Source organism: Polypterus senegalus, chromosome 9 (assembly GCF_016835505.1).
Source record: "Polypterus senegalus isolate Bchr_013 chromosome 9, ASM1683550v1, whole genome shotgun sequence".
In the NCBI taxonomy this organism is placed as follows: Eukaryota; Metazoa; Chordata; class Cladistia; order Polypteriformes; family Polypteridae; genus Polypterus; species Polypterus senegalus.
The window spans coordinates 68,950,351-68,958,236 of record NC_053162.1 but is presented as its reverse complement, the minus strand read 5'-3'; positions in this window follow the sequence as shown (position 1 = coordinate 68,958,236).

Genomic DNA, 7,886 nt, shown 5'->3' with positions numbered 1-7,886 from the left:
CTGATTCATTTTTGAGCCAAATCGTGCAAGAAAAAGACACACTGTAGAGGAACCCTCAAATACCGTAATTCTGCGATTAATTACAAATTGTTCTCTTCAATTGATATCGTAATGATCTATTTTATAATCAGGGAGATCAGCATCAGAGCCGTAAATATTTCCTGAAATGTTATAGAATAGATAGTTTGGGTAACTTGGTTCATAGGGCACAAAGCCCACTGATGCTCATGTCCATATTTTTTCTCTTCTGCATCCCTGTCTGGTGTTTACTTGAAACTATCTCTCTACTTGTTAATGGAAAACGTTCACAACAAGTGACTGTCAACGACATTCACAAAAATAGTGATAACCCCAACAGAGTCAAGCCGTGGACCTCCATAGGTCCACTCCGTTGAGAAGGTTGTTGCTGTACATTATACATCAGTGATGTTATGTGATATTCCCGGTTACACTATGATTAAGATTAGGGTTGTGGGACGAGTTATCTGACTCAAATCAAGTAAACCAAGCAACAAAAGTGTGCATTCCAATTGGCTGTCCAGCGGAGCTTCTGAACCGTAGAGTTCTGTGAACTGTGTGTGGGAAGGGGGTGGGACCTTCCATAGACAGTTATGTGCCTGTCCTAATCATGTCCAAAGAATTGAACTGACCACATGTGGACTCCAAACGAGGTGCGGAAACATCTCACTGGTGATCAGTAGAATGAGATGCCAAATTTCAAGTGTCATAACATAAGGTCTGAAAACTTGTGCCAGTTTGAGATTTCAGTTTTTTTATTCTTAATAAATTTGTGGAAATTCTCACAAGCAATGCTACTTAAACAAGTAGAGATGCTAAACAAGATGGATCTGTAAGACATGCAGGCCAAGGAAAGGACAAGTTACCCTAAACAAGCTATCTTCAGTCACATACACTAACATTATTATTAGGGCGGAGTAGTGGCTCTGAGGCTAAGGATCTGTGCTGGTATCCAGAAGGTTGTCGGTTCGAATGCCTGTCACTGCCAAAAGAGATCCTGCTCTGCTGGGCCCTTGAGCAAGACCCTTAACCTGTAATTGCCCCAGGGATGCTGTACAATGGCTGACCCTGTGCTGTGACCCCAAGGGGTATGTGAAAAACTAACAAATTCCTAATACAAGAAATTGTATAAGGTGAAATAAAGAAGAAAAAAAAAATGATGACAACATATTATGAGTTCATTGTTAGTTCCCACATTCTCTTAATGGCATAACGGTATGAGGATGCATGAGAAAAGCTAAGTCTGTCCCAAACTGAGGTTCTTTCTTGAAGGTCAAATTTGTATTGCTAAAGACTTAGGCCTGTAGAATCCCACAGATTTGACTCTATTGTGCAAATCCAGCCCAAGCTCCATTCATTTGTTACTGTTGTGGACTGGGACCCGGACACAGGCAGATGGACAACATATTTCCACCACACACCGTTTATTTACAAGAACTATTTACACGTTTTTGTGCACTCACACACCCCAGTGCCTCCAGCAACGATTCCCCCAATGTCCAGGCCACACTCTTCCAGTGCCTTTCTCTTGGCCGCCTCCCGTCCTCTCTCCAGCTCTGTCCTCTTCCACCCGACATCCACTGCTGACTGGAGGCGGCTATATATGGGAACCCAGATGGGCTCCAGCTGCTTCCCGGCAATTAGTCATGGCCACACCCCAGTGTGGCGGAAGTGCCGGCTGCGCACCCGGAAGCCATCCGGGTGTCCCCTGTTCTCTTCCCCCCAGCACTTCCTGGTGTGGCGGAAGTGCTGGGCTCCAGGGTTCCTCAGGCACCTGGGCGCCTGGCGGTGGCCATGGGCCCCTATAAGGTTGGGCTTCCAAGCCCTCTACCCTACCCCCAATACAACCAGGGCGATCGCCCTCTTGCGGTCTGGAGGAGGCACAAACCCTCCTCTGGTCCTCCTGGGCGTCCCGGCCGGGCTCCAGCCCCGACCGGGTCCCACACAGGGTAACTCCGGCATCGGGGCGCCGCCTGGCGGTGGCCACGGGTCCCTACAGGGCTGGGCTTCCAAGCCCTGTACCCGAGGCCCCCAACATAACCAGGACGGGCGCCTCGCGGTCTGGAGGAGGCACAAGCCCTCCTCTGGTCCTCCTGGGCGTCCCGGCCGGGGACCACACTGTGTAGGTCTAAACCGTTTTTATCTTCTTCAGTGCAGTATGTTTTTTGTAAGACTGTTTTGTATTATAACATCGTATCGTATTTATATACTTACTATAAGTAATCATTTATTATTCATAAAACCATTTTGTTCCTGATTTTATTTATGTATTTAGATGGATAGATACTTTATTAATCCCAAGGGGAAATTCACAAAATAAAAAAATTTAAATACATCTTCTTTGAAAACTGAACACTGACAGGAGTTATACAATTAAGTTTCATTGAAAAGCATAATTCAAAAGTGAAACTGATTTAATGTAGGTCTTATGCAATGGCCCAGAAACAAATGGGGAAAAATAATTATGTTTTTCGGCTCGGTGTTTCCTGAAATTCGGCTTCGGCGCATCACTTCTGCGAGGGTTTGGTGAGGAGTCCTGTAAGGAATGTCAGATCTGTTTGAAGAGGTCAAGTCCTGAAGGGTTACTTTTCACACTCTGTTATATTCGGTTTTTCTTTAAATGTATTATGGCATTCTGATAAAGTCTGCTTAAATGAACAACTCTTTTGTAATGATGTCTGTATGGATTACAGCTAAAGGGATCATTGTTCTATAAAGATGAAGTAGCCCTCCAACCTGACGAAATAATCCCTTTCAGGCTGGAAGAGCACGATGTGAAACACTTCAGAAGAAGACAGTTTACACAGATGATCTCACTTCCTCCTTTTGGAAGGGAATTTTTTAATGGTTGCATATCCAGTTACTAAAAAAGGAAATCTACCAAATCTACCAAGTTGATTTTAATAGAACAACTTTTTCCACAAGCTAGTAGCTTTGTCCCGATTAAAAAAAATTAAAAATTAAGAAAACCATTTTTTTTGGTTACCACAGACATCAAAATGCACGCCTGGCATATCATTCAGGTGTTTTTGAGGGCTGTGTAGGCACTGTAGCACTCACTCACTCACGCGCCTGCCTTGGGGTGTACATAACATTCGCTTAGCTAGCGAACGAGAGAACAATTGAATTCAACTTTGTTTGATATTTAAAATAAATTGTTACTTACTGTAGGTCTTAGTAGGTCTTACTGTAGGTCATGAGTTTGAGTCCGGATATTCTCTTAAGTGTATGCCACATTTAAAAGTTTGATTGCAATTCAGATTGTGGATCATGTTATGATTTTTTGGAAAGATTGCCCACCTCTAATTTGACTAATCAAGTTTTCAAATTTATGTAGGATTCATTAACCCTTTGACGAGCTACTTGGAAAGGGGTGGCGCGCGAGCGACGTGTTGAAGACTCCTGTTCTAGAACCTTCCCAGTCCATTTTAGGGTTTCGGGTGTTAATACGGCCATGGTTTCTCCTCTTGCTTGGGTTTGATTCATTGTTTTAGGTCCTTTTTGTTCATTTTTGTATCATTTATTTGGTTAACATTACTTACTTTTTAAAGTATTTGCTTTGTGTTCTATGCCAGCGTTTTGTGGGCTGTCCCCCAAAGGGTTGGACCACCTGCCCATCACCACCAGGAACTGCCCTCAGCCCTTAAGATAAGGGTTTCCCACAATTCCTCATAGTTCATTTACCTTAAGACTGGTAACCGAGGCTATGGGGAGACAAATGGAGTAGTCGGGAAGGCTGTTAAAGGAGAGCTGGTGTGCTGATTGTTTGGCCGATTTAAGGTCAGCAGCTACTGTGTTCTTATTTAAAACTGAACTGCGTTAGCAAAGATTGAATCCCATGTTAGGAAAGTGCATGCCTTTATTTTGGAACCAAAGACTGTGTGAAAAGTATAAAAACTCCGGCAACTGCACTGAAAATTTAAGCTCACCTAGAGATGGATGGAAGACATTGCTCCTGCCTGTGCCTAGGACTGTGGCCCCCCGCACCTTCAAAATGAATAAAGCCAGCTGCCAGGAACCCCACCACTGTAGCGTGCTTTGCCAGGAGCTTTCTTTGACTTCATTTTGTTTTACACTCTAGTAAATAATTAAAGAGGCTACATGTATCCTTTCTTCAGTGTTATTTATTCTTCTTCATCTTAGAATTACCACTGTAGCACTATGGAGGGATATAACTGTTTATTTCATTAAATATATTGTAGAGGGCAGCACGCTAGGATTAGCTCAACCCTTTTATCCATCCAGGAGGCCAATGCAATGGAGAGATCGGTTGTGCTCCATAACAAGGCGGTATTGTTCCCCCAACCCACTAGATGGCAGCCATTCGGGCACCTGCAGGGAATACTGGGAACTGTAGTCCAGTGGAGCCATGAGGGTGAGCTGCAGGGGGTTACACTCCCTACTTTACTTTTACTGTATGACCTGGAAGTGATTCTAGCGGGCATTTATTCCCCTTGCACTGGAGGTACTCCCAGGTCTTCAATAAAAAGAAGCGCACTGCCTTGTCCAAGTAAGTCAGAGTCACAACAACACCCACCTGGGAGGAGTGGAGGAATAAAAGAGAGTGAAGAGGAGAGGAGAAGAGATAATTTGTAGCTTCTCAACATATATGAAACCTTTTTGTAAGGTATTGCTGTTAGTAAATCTTTTTATTTATACTGAGACTTGTGTCATTGTGAGGGTTTGAGGTGTTGTAGTGCCACGTCTAGGTCAAGCTTTATATATATGGAATATCTAGACAGTGTAATGTCACACATGCGTGTCAGAGGGACACCTTCATGACTCATCCAAGGTATGCAATACTCTACTGGGTCAAGAGGGGGCACTACTGCTAACAGTTTTGCCTTTTTTCTCATCCGTAACAGCAAGAAGATGTCCATTGAGAGCAACTAACTCCGCCCCTTCGAGCATGAGACCTATAAGAATTCAATACCCCCAAATGTTGGCATCTCATTTGGACCTGCACAACTTCGAGGATGGAACTCTGACACTTTGACCCACACATAACAGCTACTTTAGATAATGCCGGAAAGGTTATGTGGGTTCTATTTTGTGCCTGTGAGTGCCTATTTAGTTTGAAATTCAAACTGGGCAACCCGTATTTCTTCCATTCATTCAAATATCGTATGAAGTTGATGAGTTTACTCGTGTTTGTTTCTGCTGTGATTTTGTGATTTTTGACTTGTTTTGATTTCTGGATTTGATTTTTGGACTTTGTTCTTCTTGGACTGCCTTCGTCTCTTCATGCAACTCCTTTTGCCTTATGTGCTCCACGGAGCTTTAAGAAGATAGCCTTTAATTTTATAAAGATCTTGTGTTTGCCCTTATATCTAGCCAAGCTTCGACAGTAAATCCACAACCCCAGTGAGCATTTTGGAGAACTGAGGGACTCGTTTTGTGTAATGGTGGGAGTCAACGGTTATCTCACCAGGACTGGGTGAAAGGCCGAAAACAGACCTGGATGGGACTCTGGTCCTTCAGAGGAGCCACCCTCACTAACACACGTACATAAACACACACACACACACATACACACAATACAAAAAGATTTGTAATTAATTCTCTGTCTGCTTGAGCATGTCAGGCCATTGTAATTTCCATGAAATGAGACTTGTTCGCCTTTCACTTCAGTTATTCCCTAACATTTGCTGTAACTGAATAGGTTTACATTATTAGAGCGAGTGACCATAATGGATACCTCCGTGAATGTGGCACTCTAATGGTAAATTACAGGGTGACCAGGTTTTCAAAATCCCAAACTTAGACATTTGTGTAGCATGTATGGCCTCACATGAAGCCCATGCGCATAATGCTTGCTTGATCTCATTGTTATCAGAGAAGGATCAGGACGGGAAAAAAAAATCAAAACACTTTCACAAATGAACTTTGTTATTTGGATAGCCTGTTATGTGTTCTTAAGTTATTTATCAGGATACAAAGCCTGAAATTGGGACTATCACCGGGACGTCTGGTCACCTTAGCAAATTAGAGTGAAATATTTCAGTGAAAGAGTGAATCGTTATAATCTGTAGGTAATGGAACCATGAAATTGTCTTGCAGTTAATACAGAGTAAGTATTTATTTTATGATTAATGGCGTACACACCAAAAGGTACTTAATTCATATCTGTTTTATTTTCCTTGCTTGCATTTTATACTTTTATGGTAAGGAACGTCATTTAATTTACATATAATGAATTAAAGCATCAGGAGAGGTGAAACGCAGATGTACTACTTCTCTTCTGTTTGTGCTCAAGCAAGTAGGAACTATGAAGACTTTATAAAGCAGAAACAACTTACTGATGGGGAGGTTTCCACGCATGCCTGGCTCAACTTTCAGATACAGAATTGCCCACCCAAAAGCACAAGCAGCTCGCAGCATGGAGTAACTTTCCAACCGCTCATGCAGTCTGCCGGTGTTTCATTAGCTTTTACTGGACATCTGTAATGGCTATCGGAGGTGAAAAAGAGGAAAATATGCAAGTTGGTGTAACTACTGTCAAGGTAAAATTGAAACAGTAAAGTAATACGTAGTCAAAGTCGCACAGAATGTTTCTTTTAAGATGCACAAGTTTGTGGATTTGGCAGTGTTTTTCACAGGGAGATTTTGAAAATTATAGAACACAATCTGTTGGAGATATCCCATTGAAAATTAAACTGCCTTGACAAATTTTCGTGAAGAATAAGTGTGCCACATTTCATCAAAATCGCTCCACTGAGTTGTTTTGTGCTGCCAGATAGACAGACATAGCGAACGCAATAGATGCTTCGTGCATTTTATGCAAACACATCTAATAAAAAGGCAGCTATTCAGTTTTTTAACAATCAAGTAATCAAATGCACAGTATGAGCCCTTGGCCTTCCATCATGGGGGACCAGAGAAGAGTTAAAGATTCTTAAGATGTAAAGTCGTTTCATTACATCAGCAAAAAATGTTAAAAATATTCATATAAACAAGGGGTGGGCAGCATTGGTCCACAGTGGCTGCAGAATTTTGTTCCAATCCAGTTTCTTAATGAGAAGTCAATCATTGCTGATTATTGCTCAAGTTACATTTGTTCTGCTTCATTTTAGTGATCTCGCTTGTTAAGGTTCCCTACCCTTAATTCGACTGCATTCTCTGTTTTTAATGGCTCCTTATTAGCAATACGCTGCAAATGACAAAGGAGCCATCAGTTTTCCATCTAACTTGTTTCCATTTACATCTGTGTGGATCCATCATACACTGTTTGGTTTGATAAAACAGTTAAGAGAAAAAAGTGACAGACTGAAAATTTTCAGTTTTAGGCTTCAAATCATTTAGATGATAGCCTTGGAAAGGAGCAAAATCTACGATATAAGAACCTAACATTGCAGACTAACAAGTGTCACGCACATGCGAGTAGGAGGACGTTGTATGGACCAAGTGAGGATAATTCCTCGCCAGGCCAGTGAGTCGTGGGGTGCACTAAACCTTCTTCTGTTGTCTCTGCAGACCAGCCGTGGGAAAATCTCTCTGGCTCATCACTGAAGATGTCACTTCTGGTTTCCGGTGCTTAGGAGAACGTCACTTCCCTGCTGTGACATCAAAAGAAGGTCACTTCCGGTTCCCCTACGTCACTTATGGTCTTTACATTCAAAACCACCATCTTTACAAACTCAGTTCAGTTCACGTTTGGACTCCTTCAAAGACACTTCTGTCTCATTTCAAAACCCATTGCAGCCAGAGATAATACATGGGTGGCTGCCCCAAACCTTTTTAAGTGTGTCGAGTCTGATCTTTTCACACAAGCCGTAAAATTAAATAAGGTCTGAGACTGGCAAGGATTGGTTTCGAATTAAGCAATTGGGCTGTAATAAAAAATCTGCAGCCACTGCGGCCCCTTCAGG